At 34.7% G+C, this 13,843-nt stretch overlaps 2 long non-coding RNA genes across 2 annotated transcripts; one reads left to right on the forward strand and one right to left on the reverse strand.

Moving 5' to 3' along the window:
* Positions 1-6,547: 6,547 nt before the first annotated feature.
* Positions 6,548-6,953, forward strand: LOC144562749 (uncharacterized). Its single transcript, XR_013514197.1, has 2 exons — positions 6,548-6,718; positions 6,802-6,953. It is a non-coding gene; the product is annotated as an uncharacterized LOC144562749 (long non-coding RNA).
* A 3,871-nt stretch (positions 6,954-10,824) lies between these two features.
* Positions 10,825-11,898, reverse strand: LOC144563249 (uncharacterized). Its single transcript, XR_013514285.1, has 2 exons — positions 11,822-11,898; positions 10,825-10,900 (listed from the first exon to the last, which is right to left on the reverse strand). It is a non-coding gene; the product is annotated as an uncharacterized LOC144563249 (long non-coding RNA).
* Positions 11,899-13,843: the final 1,945 nt, after the last annotated feature.

Below are 13,843 nucleotides of genomic sequence, written 5' to 3' on the forward strand. Positions count from 1 at the left end.
ATTTATTTGATAATTAAATATTATTTGTTTGGTAATCCGTTATCTTAATGGATAAGTGTAGGATATGTATAAGGTTAATACTTAACGATAAGGGTAATTGTGTGGATAAGACTAATTTTATATGGATATAAAATACCCTCATCGGTCCGTAGTTTTACCTTTGTAAATTGATTAGTTTTTTACGTGAAAGCGACAAATTATCTAATGAAGCCATAACTTTTAATTAACCTGGCTATGGTTTTGCCATGCTTCTTAATTAGATTAACATCCGTATGTATTAATTAATTCAATATTTAATCATGTTTCACATTATTAATTTCAGAACAGCGTGTTTGTGGATTAATCGAGAAGAGGGTCAGAAATGAGTAATGATTGCCAAGAACTAGTAGATGACATGAATGATTCCCAAATATTAGTAGATAAAATAGATGATTTGCAAGAACCGGTAGATAAGTGGGTTGTGGAGATAGAAGGTCGACTAGAGAACCCGGATAGATTGCTCCAGGCATCAATCACTACTAGAATCCGATTTTATTGCATGCATCAGAAAGTGGCTTGTTGCAAGCGCCTAGCCTTGCAACAAGCCCGAAAAGGCTTGTTGCATGCGCTTACCCTTGCAACAATAACCTTGCAACTGCGTTCCTTACAACTACTAAGTATTTGCAAGGACACCCTTGCAACAACTATTTTCTGACTTGTTGCAAGCGCCTGGCCTTGCAATCACTACGCATGCTAATACTTTCCCAGTTGACCCTGTTTCTAGTATTTGCAAGGCTAACACTCATGGGTCCCACCTGACTATATGCAAGGCTAACACATGTTGGTCCCACCTGACTATATGCAAGGCTAACACTTGTGGGTCCCACTTAACTATTTGCAAGGTTAGCAATGGTACTTTTTGCATGCTCTATTGTTCTTAATATTTGCATTTATATACCAACACAAATAATGACCATAATATTTACAATACATCACCATATTCCCTAATTCTACAATCCTCTCCCTGTACCATTTTGGTACTAATCCGATACCAAGCTAATAATTTTTAAATTTCTCATTTACCATTGAATCAGATTTACATAAACACATTGAAATATAGAGATAAAACATGTAATTAGCAACAATCAACATAATATATTGCATCAAAATACCAAAAAGTATTACAACAATAGTACAACAACATGAGCCTACGTCTTATAGTGCTGAACAACTAGAGTTGAAATTAAAATAGAAGTTGATAGAGCTTGTAAGTAATGAAGTTTTAAGAAGGGATCAAAGTTCAACACAAATCAACTTAAACTCTCCCGCCCAACATCTTTTAACCTGAAGTAAAAAAAAAATATATGAAGTTAGAAAATATGAAAGGGAGTTCTGTGGACTTTCTTATTGTCAAAATAAGGGATTTTGTGTTGGACATACAAAATCACAAACAGCTGTTGCATACTTAAGGTCTTCATCCCATGGGCACTCTGACCAGAAATTCTCAAAATCTTCCTACATGGTACATGTTAACACAAGGTGCAATCAGTTAAAACTAATTCATGTGTGACTCGATTTTAAATAATCAATTAAATTACTACAAAAGCTGAAAAAGAATTAAATTGAAGTCGACTGTTAAAAAGCAGATAAATACTCACAAGTTATAGCCAATATTAAACAAAGCCTTTGTCAAGAAACCAGCAACATTAATCTTCACTCGTAAGCCTGCATGAAAGATGAATTCGTGAAATGTCCAAAATCCAGAAAGCATAAAAGAAGTGCATAAATGATATTCATATTTATTTATTTTTTAAAGAGAAATTTGTTTAGAGAGAAATTGTTAAATTTGCAACAGAGATGCCTTGTTTCAATTCACTATATTCAGACTTCCTGAAAAAAAATTTAAGTATAACCAAAGTATTATGCAAATTCATAAATTAACCTTTGCAAAAGTAGACTTCTAGAAATATGGAAACCAAAACAGTAAATAAATTGTCATTCAGGGACCATTGTGTAAATCAACCAAAACTTTGTAACAACAGAGAAGTTTGAACTTAAGATTGATAGGCACGGATAAAGGTAGTTCATTCTCTAGCAAAGAACTTAAAGTTTGAACTTAGTTCTCAGTTACTTGACACATAATAAGATAATAAAAACCAATTCAGTTTACCCATAGAAATAAAATACCAACATGGATACCTTCAAAACTATAAATTACTTGCTTCTAGCAAAGATGTTGCAAGTATGGGGTCATCACCACCATCAATCAGCATTCTAGCATTCCACATTAATAGCATCTTTACTGACATCTGCCACCCCCCAAAAACCTAATTATCCACCATTTTAAATCAAAATTAAAATTCTAAGTCCACTAAATTACCTTTGTATAGAGGAAATAACTAACGGCATCTAGTGGTGAAACCTAAAATTAAAATAAATAAGTAATTCATTAAATAAATGATGAAAGTGTGCATATGTATCAATTTTTCACTTTTGAATCGAATTTGGAATTAACAGTATGTGCAAAAGCTACGCTCTGATTTGGAATCAATTTTTGGAATCAATTTGGAATCAATTTGGAATCAATTTTTGGAATCAGTTTGGAATCAATTTGGAATTAACAGTATGTGCAAAATCGAATTTGGAATCAATTTTTCACTTTTGAATCGAATTCATTAAACTTACCAACTACGCTCTGATTTGGAATTAACAGTATCTTAGAAATCGTGGTCACTGCTTTGGAATTAACAGTTTTAAATCATAAATCGTGGTCACTGCTTTGAAAATGAAGAACAAAAAAAGTGCTAGAACGTGCCTCTGACAAACCTAACTCAAATATACCTCAATTCCAAAATAGAGTTAAATTTAACAAGAACAGACCTCCAAGAAGTGAACAGAGAGAAGTGGGAGAGGTACCTACGGCCTCATTGGGGTTTGAAAGTAGAAATGTGCTTGGTAACAGTTCCAATACCTCACTAAGCCATGGCCGTCTCCACCAGCTTCTTTGCGCTTCTCACCACCTTGCTTCAGAAATCGTGTAATCGGACCTACGGGGAATTGTAGCCCCGCCTTGCTGCTCTCGGAGGTGGCCTTTGTGACCTTGGTCGCACCGATCACCTAACGCCTTTCCTCTTCCGATCATTTTAGATCTAGGGTTTTCTTTTAAGAGAGAGCCGCTGAAGAGAGAGCGAGAAATGAAAAAAATAGGAGGGAAGTTGAAAAAATTGGGGGAAGGTGAAATTCTCCTGACTCCTGAGAGGGGAGATGAAAACCCTATATCTAAAATGAAAATGAAAAGTTAGGCGGCTGCGTACAGAGAGAAGGGAGAAATGAAAAGTTAGATGTAAATAAAGAATTTATATACTTTGAGGTAACATAATATTAATGTTTAGATCGGACGATGTGATCATCTTTATGCACCAATATTCAAGGATCCTGCATTATCTACCGCTGGATCTAAACAGAAGTATTATATTACCTTAGAGTATTGAGCCTCTTTACTCACAGCTATTCAAAAGGAATAAATCAAGACCATTCTTCACTTATCGGACGGCATAGAAGTTTGATATATACTAATTTGTCTAATGTATGTACAGCAGTACATATAAAAAAATTTCAAAAATTTTATTTTTATTTTTTTTACATATTATATGATCAAATAATACTTATACATGATATTTTTTATAGACTTTCATCATTATATGCACCTTCAAATTTAGAAAATATTTTCGGACCGTTCATTTTCGCGCGGGGAAATCAACGGTCGATCTACAATGAAATCATTCCAAATCTATTTTTAAATGATCAAGGGAGAACATTGAACATAACCAACATAAAAGTTTGAAAGTATGATTATGTATGAGCTTCGATCCAACACGGAGTGTTTATAGCCATACGATGCTTCAATTTTCGATCAACTAGATGGATGGGTAAATAAAAATAAAATTTCATCAAATTTGGATGCATAACAATAAATGCAGTGTTCCTTAATTTAAACGGTTCTGATTGACCAACGGATGACATATTCACGTGCATCTTCATTAACTCACGAAACAAGAGTTAATGTTTCGTGTTCATGTATAGAAGATGTGAGTCATATATACAACATGCATGTAATGCTATATAACTTAAATCTATCAAAATCATTTAATTAAACAATAAATATGTTATAACACTAATCATTGCATAAATTTCATTAATTTAATTTCCATAGCAAAATTTTTTCTAAATTAAAGTAGAATTTTGATTTGAATTGACTAAATTTCACTAAATATTTTCACTTCTATTGACACATGTTGAAGGGGTAAATAATGTTGAAATTCTATAAATTTATAATTATAAGTATGATTTGGTCATATAAACCGTTAAAAATTTGAATATTTTTTAATTGTTTTTATATTATTTGTTGAATAGTATCCACTCCTTAGATAAATTTAAATCTAAATAAACTAAAATTGACATTTTATTTTGACTTTGTAACTATTATTTGGCCATAAAAATATAAAAATATATATATATATATATATTTTAATTTTTTCATAGTATTTGTTATACATGCATTATTTATCAAAACAGTGTCGCTGACCAGTGGAACCCACTTGTCAGCTTCGAATTTTTTTCCTCCCCCCTGTAAAATTTGTTTTATCTCTTCTTTGGACCGAAATTTTTAAATATACCATTTTATAAAAAATGTTAAACCAAAACACCAGTTCTGGCTGTTTTTTACAAAAATCGCATGGCCGCTTCTGAGGGAAGCGGCCACCAGGAGCTGGGCCGCTTCTGAGCGAAGCGGCCAATATATTGGGCCGGATTGAGGCCCAGCGGGGTGGCCGCTTTGGGGGGTAGCGGCCAGGGCCGCTTCCTGGGGTAGAGGGCACCCTGAATACATAAAAAAGGCAGACAGATTCATTTGACATTTGACGGAGAGAGATTCATTTGACGCACAGAGATCATATGCCACTAGTGCCGCTTCAGCTGTAAGTATTTTATTTTCTTTCTTTTTAAAAAAAAATTTAGTATTTATAATTAATTTAATTAATTTTTAAATTTAGGTTTTCTTATACTCATACCAAATGGCTGTTATGGTATCTATTTACACTGGTGGTGAGATTTTAACAGGCCCTAATGGGGTTTATTACAGTATCGGGCCTGTTTCTGTGATACCTGTAATCTCGGGTACTGATTTGTTGGTTCTGAAATCGATTATTTCTTAGAACCTCGGATTGAATCAGGATCGATATGACCTTGATATTCAGGCCAAAATTAGCATGCCCACTGGTTCAGGCCAAACTTGGTTCCAACTTTTTCCTGTTCAGAATGATGGAGTCTGGCAGGTACTGTACAACCAGACAATTAGTTTTTCTGGGGGTGGATACAAGATAATTGAACTCTTTGTGGAGATTAACCGAGTCCAGCGTCCTAACCCCCTTGCAAGGTTAATCCGGGGTGCTATTCGGGCTAATGCCTCAACCTCCTCAAGTCCAGTGTCCCAACCCCCTTTCCAGATTGACATGCCTGAAAGTAGTAATGCCCCAGTTCAGGAGGGCCGACGGTCTACTAGTCGGCCCTCCCGTCGGTCCCGAATCCCTTTGCCGATTGACATGCCTGAGAGTAGTCAAGCCCCAGTTCAGAGGGACCGACCGTCTAATAGTCAGCACTCCCATCGATCCCGAGCCCAGCCTTGTGATCCGGAGGAAATTGAGGAGACGGTGGATCCGGAAATACAAGAGGCAGAGGAAAATTGGGGGGATGTTGATCCTGATTGCATGAGCGATCACAGTGACACAGCAGATACGAGGCCTGTGCTCGGGCAGACAAAAAAATTCAAGGTTGATAAAGGGTTTCGGATAATGGGTCGGGGGGTTGAGCACCCGATTGCAGCTTTCAATGACCTGTCAGGTTTTCAGGAAGCAAATGTGAGGTTATTTGGTAGACATGCAGAGTTTGAAAATGAATTGTCAGAAGGACAAACCTATGATTCAAAGGAGGAAATGAAAGCTGCAATTTACAAGTTTCACATTCTTTGTAATAAAGAGATTAAGAATACGCACAGTGACAAACAACGGATTAGGTTCAAAAGGAGGGCAAAAGCGCAATTTGAAGCAAGCCAGGGTCAACAGTTCTCATGCCGTGTGCACGAGGTATGTTATTTTCATTAAATTATTTTATTTTTGTAATTTTTATTAATTTCAAGCAATGTATTTTTCCTAGTTGATTAACAAACGGTGCGGGAGGTCACAATCTATGACGACGCTCGGTGGATTTGGCAACTGGAACGAGTTTGAGATAACATCCACACAAGAGAAAGTTAATGCATACATGAAAGACGCTTCTGGCCGGTTTACCAAAGCGAATTATAAATACACGGTGGTAATCATGGATGAGAACACGGTTACATGCACATGCCAGAAGCCGCAATTAAACAGAATACCGTGTTCTCATGTTCTGGCAGTGTGTCGTCTCCGAGGCATTGACCCTGGAAGGTTTGTACATTACTACTACCACATACAAACACTTATCAACACATGGCTGGGTGAATGGCATGTGTATGACAATCAGTCTGATTGGCCGGAAAGTGAAGGCCCGATCCTTGTTCCAAATGACAAAAATATTACCTTGGGTCGAAGGAGAGTTAATAGGATTCCGATGTGGCTTGATTTACTTCATAATAGAAGGAGAGGACATCAGACTCGCCGGGATACACAAGAACAACAAAACAGAGCTGCTCGAGATGCACGAGGTAGTTAACTCATACATTTTTGTTATTCAATTTTCAAGTTGAGAAATAGGAGTAACAATACATTTTTGTTATTAAATTTTCAGGTTGAGAAAGAGGCAAGCAATGTATTTTTATCCGACGGTCAAGTTTAGATTTGTATTAACATGCAGACACCTATTTAGGCAAGCATTACTCGTTTATTGTATTAACATGCAGACACCTATTTAGGCGCACTATTATTGTTTGTTTTGATTTATTTGTGATTTATTTGTTGTTTTATTGTTTGTTTTACAAATCGTTACGTTCGGATTTACTATGACGAAAAATAATGAAAGATAAAAGCAAAATAGTACAATAAATAACAACATAAAAGAAAGATAAGCATCATGATATAACAAATCATAGTATATGACAACACTAGAGTAAAAAAAATACAAAAGCAAACGGTGCGCCGGCTGGAATGATACTATGAACGGTGCGTTTTTTATGTATTCAGGGTGCCCTCTACCCCAGGAAGCGGCCCTGGCCGCTACCCCCCAAAGCGGCCACCCCGCTGGGCCTCAATCCGGCCCAATATATTGGCCGCTTCGCTCAGAAGCGGCCCAGCTCCTGGTGGCCGCTTCCCTCAGAAGCGGCCATGCGAAATTTGGAAAATCCAGCCGAAAATAGTGTTTTGGTTTAACATTTTTTATAAAATGGTATATTTAAAAATATCGGTTCTTTGGATCCTGCTCAATCCGAATGCGTATCCTCTGCATTAACTCAAAAAGGAATCTTTTGAGTTAATGAATCTCAACCGTCTGATTTTAAATGGAGCCAATCTGGCCTCTCCTTATAATATACGTCTCTTTAATATTGGTGCGGATCTAGTCTGTACGAATCTTTAAACAGATCGGATGGTCAGGATTCATTAACTCAAAAGATTCCCTTTTGAGTTAATGCAGAGGATACGAATACGCTCATTCCTCCTCCGTTATTTCTGAAAAAATTCGTCTCCACCTCCGTTCCCTCCTGAAATTTTCACTTTCCCTTAAAATTTCGCTTCCCTCCTGAAATTTTCACTTTCCCTCCTTTTCTCTTCTCCGTAAAGGCTCATACCCGTTTCTCTTCTCCTCCCAAATGTACCCCTCCACTTCTTTTCTCTCCTGACCCCTCAAATTCTCTGTACCTACGCCTCTTTTGTTCTCCATCACATCTAGCAAATAGAGCACAAGAGTTACAGTTGTGAGTTTTCATTTCTAAATTTTGATTTCTTATGGTGACTTCGTGGCTGCCGATTACAGTACTAGCACCAAAAGCGAAGCAAAATAAAACTGAAATTAATCACATGTGCTTCTAATAATCTTAATTGTTTGTTGCTTATCTTTTTCTTCGGTTAATTTTTTTTTCCTTCTTTACTGCTGATTGGTAAAATAGGTGGAAGGCTTAATTTTGTTGTCATTGATTTATGCATTTAAAGTGTTTGATGAAATGCCTGAACCAAAATACTAGAATTTCACAGCCCAATTCTAGAATTTTTATATAGCACCTAGTTCAACTTTCCACTATTTCGCATGAGCAAGGCATAATTTGCAAATCATTTTGGTCGGAAAATGGCATAGTTGAATAAACCAATTGGGGTTTTTGTTTCTCTGTGTAGAACAAAAATGTACAACTGATATTATCTTCCATATCAGTATCAGGAAGAGGTGTGTTTCATAAGCGGAAGGGCAAATCTATGAAGGAAAAGGATTACAAATTTGCTTCACCATTAGACATTGTGTAGACATTAAAAGACTTCTCCATTAATTATTATTAGTTCTTGTTCTGAGTTTAAAATAGAAAATAAAATTATGATGGGTATATATCTAAATTTCTTTACTATTTATTTGGTTCTAGTTACCTTGATCCAACAGAAGAGAATTATAATTGGGAATACTTAACCATGCCTTTTCCATTGCACCAGAAACTGTAGGGGTGTTGTTTGCTAGCAACAAAATGAAACAATATTGTTGGTTAAATATGAATTCTTGGGATCAAGTTGCAAACAAATGCAACAGATAGGATTTATTCTGCAATAGGATTCTACTTTAGTTGACCATTAAAAAAAGTTACTTAGATCATAGTTTCATATATCATGATATTATATATTTGATACATTCTTGAATTCAGAGAGCACATGGAAAACCATGCTTGAATGATGTAACTGACGGGGGGTACATGAAGACAAACAACCTTATATATTGTTATAAATCATTTTTCTTCTCGGAAATTTGTACAAAGTTTGTACAATTATTTTTGTTTCTCATTTATTTTGGAGTGTTTGTTCTAAATGCAAAAATTGAAATCATCAAAGTATTTAATTCTTATATATTGTTATTATTTATGTTGTTGTGATTCATAATAAAAAATATCATTAAAAAGGAGATATCAGATAAACAGAAATGAATATGTTTCCAAGAACTAAACAATTGCAAGGGTGGGCCTATGCAATTAAACAAAAACAGTCAGTTCAAGCTTTTGCATGCACAAGTGGATAAGTAGTTGCAAGGACCTTCAATAAAATATAATATAAACAATGGAGTAAAGTAGTTGCATGGGCATGTAGTTAAGTAGTTGCAAGGCCGGTTAATAAAATATAATATCTATCATGTGTTTGAGTTGTTGCATGGGCATGGGGTTGAGTTGTTGCAAGAAACTCTAATTAATTATAATATCTGACCTTCAAAACATAATTGCAAGGGTAGATAGAAAATAGTTGCATGGTTGCACATCACACATTTGCAAGCGATAGGTGTTGCAAGGGTCTACCCTTGCAATAAGTTTGAGGAATCCAGAAACGCCATTTCTGTTGCAAGGGCCGTCCTTGCCTTGCAACAAACTGGACCTACGCATGCAATAAACCCAGATTCTAGTAGTGAATGGATGGCAACATTGAAAAATATCCATCAATATTTGGTAATTGGAAACATTGGGATGATTTTGGGACCTCTTTCATTCCTGAAACCATAAAGTGGCGATTTGTTGCATGTATGACGCACTGGTTTGGTCTCAACTTAAAATCATACTTTGAATACATGCAAGGGAAGGTAGATCGAGCCTGGAGCCACTATTGTGGAGTCGATGAACAATTTCATACTGCTGAAAATAGCAAACGTTTCATAGAACATCTACTGATCAGTAGTTGCTTCTTAATACTTGTGATGGTTTACGCAACAGACAATGAAGGGTACAGAAAGTTTATTTTGGATGAAATAGCTAACCAAACTAGTTTTCCAAAACGTCTAACGCATAGAGACTTTGAAAATTTATTTAATTTTTTACAAGATAAAACGAAGATCCAACTTTACATGATAACCATGAACTACCAAATACCTTGGTTTGTTCTCGAAGCCATATGTACAGAGCTTTCCAACATAGGCAACCTTTTAGATATCCCAATCCACAAATTCGCACTCACATGCCTTCCACCATTTCCGAGGATGCACCCGTCTAAAGAGGATGATGGTACAGTTCCTGAAGGTGGCTTCAAACATCTACTACACATCTTCCATTGGTCTCGAACCCTCAACGGGAAGTATACTATAAATCCAGCTAATAAGGGGATGGGCCAATTCCATATACCTAGTGTAACAGAATTGCAATTATCTCAAACTGTTTTCGTAAAGGATGAGGGCGGCTCCATTGATGTGCGTTACTCTGACAACAGGAGGGTTTCCGGAGTGATGCAATTAGCACCCTTGCACTTTTTGAAATACAGCACTCAACTCTATGAAAGTCTTTTAATATTTGAAAATCGTTGCTGGCTTATGTTTGAGCGGACCTTCACGGCCTATGTTTTATGCATGGCGTGCTTCTTAAAGACAGAATCAGATGTCAGAGTATTGCGAGAAAATGGTGTCATCCCAAGCACAAGTTTAGACGACAAGGATGTTTTGCGTTTTGTACAAAAAATGAAAACTTTTATTTCGAGTGATCTCTATATGCCAGATGAGCTAGTTTTTTTGGAGAAGAAGGTGATGGCACATCATAAAAAAAGTGTCTATAGATGTATTGGAGAGTTCAACAAACGCTACTGCTCCAATAGATGGATAATTATCTCCGTCATCGCTGGCATCGTATTGTTTATCCTTACTTTTATTCAAACCGTACTTTCTTTTATTCAAACCAAATATAGTGTGCTTAGCTACAAACAACAATGATTGCGCTAAGCGAAGTTTGCACCTATATTTATACATCATCTTTGTATCCTTAATTTTTTTTTTTTCATAATATCATGTATGCAATTTAAATTGGGTGCCAACCGGTGGTTTATCTTTGTAATTTTTTTTTTCAATGTAATTCATTTGTCATTTTTTAATTATGTGCCTATGTGCGACAATGTGTGATTTTTACCATTGCTCTCGTTGTACAATATTATTTCACCTAATAAACAACTTATTCAACTATACAAATTTATGTATGGATCTTTCTTTATTAAAATTGAACTATTCTTATGAGAACATACAATTCCTCCGAATCATGAGTGTTTCTCCAAAAGTTCTAATATGGTAAAAAAATTAATTAATTTACTAACATACCAATTAATTAATAATCTATAATTTATTAAATCTATGCTTTAAGCAAACCAAGACCTTTCTACACAATTTAATTTACACCCATGCCAATGGTCAATAAATCTATGCTTTAAGCTATCCAAAATTTTAATTTTGAAATGAATAAAAAAAAAAAACTGGTGACCGAGGCCTTATTTTAGTTTTATCAAGGACTGGTGCTTAGCCACTCCTATGATTTTAACTTTTTTAATTATATATATTAAAATTTGATTGAAATTTTTATTTTTATTTTTATATAGTTCAATACCTCTCACGTTATACCAAAACCCAAAATCTACGGTTGCAATTCTAATGTAGAGACAGCTAATTAAAACCCCCAACCGGAATGGAAATCCATACTGTGCTCCATTTAATTGTAATTAACTTATAAATTATTTAAGGCCCATTACTGGGCCCAGCCCATTTCTACCTACCATGAATTCTCTCCGTCATCGCTGGCATCTTATTGTTTTCCTTACTTTTATTCAAACCATATATGGTACGCTTAGCTCCTACAAACAATGATTGCACTTATAAGTTAAGTATACACCTATATTTTTACATCATCTTGTATCCTTTTTTTTTTTTTTTTTCATAATATCATGTATGCAATTTAAATTATGTGCGCACCGGTGGTTTATTTTTATTCAACTAATTATGTTGTTTGTTGTGACATTATGTATGTTTTGTAAAAAAAATTCAATGTAGTTCATTTGTCATTTTTACCTTTGCTCTCGTTGTACCATATAATTATTTCACCTCACAAACAACTTATTAAACTATACAAGTATGTATGGATCGTTCTTTATGAAAATTGAACTTTTCTATGAGGACATACAACTCCTCCCGAATCCTGAGTGTTTCTTCAAACTCACTCTGCGTCAATGGTATCATCGTAGGTCAACTTAGCGCCCACGAGTTTGTTATATTAAAGGTGAAATCCTTAAAGAAACCCTCCGATGAGGTTTGCTCTCTCTCTCTCTCTCGATGAAAGTTCTACAGAGGCTTCTCTTTCTCTGTCACAATCAATACTTGTAATCTAAACATGATTAGTAACAATTCTTGAGTTTAGTTAAATAATCAATGCTAGCTGACTGCCTATGGCTTCTTGTAACAGTCTTGTGTTGCTATCCAACAAATATGATTTGATTTCTTGGACTGCCTTACCTGCACCTGAGATCATAATTTATTGTTATTGATCAGGAGTCTATGTAGAGACAAAATATCATTAACAAATTATTGGTATGTATATGCAATTTAATAAATTAATGAGTAAGGCTACGGTGTTATGGGTTGCATAGAGGGTCTCTATGCAACGGCTCAATATTCGAGTTTTTAAAATTCTAACGATCGATCCAAACCATTCAACATGATCTACATATGAATATGTACTTGCTAACTAAATTTTATATTTTTTAGAATTTTTTTACTATTTTTTTAGATAGGTAGAGAATAACTTGATCTAAAAAATTATACACCATTCAGATATTTGATTTTTTACCTATCTAAAAAATTGCTGAAAAATGTAAAATTTGGTTTGCAAGTACATATTCATCTGGAGATCATGTTAAACGGTTCGGATTGACCGTTATGATTTTGAAAACTTGAATATTGAGCCGTTGCATAGCCTTACTCTAAATTAATTTAATAATATATAGTATATTTGTTGTGATTTAGAATGTAAATGGTCGAATATAGATAGTTACGGATAGTTAAAAGTCTTACTGTATCCTTATCTATTATAAATTTTTGGATATAAATACGAATATGAATAATCTTGAATACGGATACAGATTGAATAATTTAAGTAATTTTTCGGATTCGAATCCGGACAAAATCGGATAACATCCGATCCATTTACACCCCTAGGATTAGGGATGTTCAAACGATCGGTTCAGTTAAAACCTAACTAAAATAACTAAACCAAACTAAACCAATTAATGTCATTATTAATAAAAATTACACATGTTCATACACAAGTTGTTCAATTCCATATAAAATATGCAGATATTCTAAAATATTTGAACTAAAATAAAAGAAGAGGAGGGTTCCAATGCCTCATGGTTTTCATACCTCATCATACCTCATATAGTATATTTTTGTTTTTAAGGTTCAAATTGACGATCCGAACCGTTCAACATCATTTCCATACTAAAATATGTTTGGGGATGAAATTTTATTATTTTTGCAAATTTTTTACTATTTTTTAAGATAGGTACAAAATCACTGTATCTGGACCGTTCAAAAGTTGTGATTTTCTACTTATCTAAAAAAAAATAGTAATTTCCAAAAATTATCAAATTTCATCCCCAAGCATATTTTAGTATGTAAATGATGTTGAATGGTTCGGATTGACGATTTGGACTTTGAAAACGAAGATATATAATATGAGGTATGATGAGGTATGAAAGCCATGAGGCATTGGAACCCTCCTCATAAAAGAAAGGAACCAATGATTAAACCAAACATAATATAAATCATACTTGAACAATATAATTCAGTCAGTTCAGTTTAGCCGATTTTGAAAAGTCTAAACCGAACCGATCCATTTAACCTAAAATAATTCAAAAAT

Source organism: Carex rostrata, chromosome 12, assembly GCF_964058835.1.
Source record: "Carex rostrata chromosome 12, lpCarRost1.2, whole genome shotgun sequence".
Taxonomy (NCBI): domain Eukaryota; kingdom Viridiplantae; phylum Streptophyta; class Magnoliopsida; order Poales; family Cyperaceae; genus Carex; species Carex rostrata.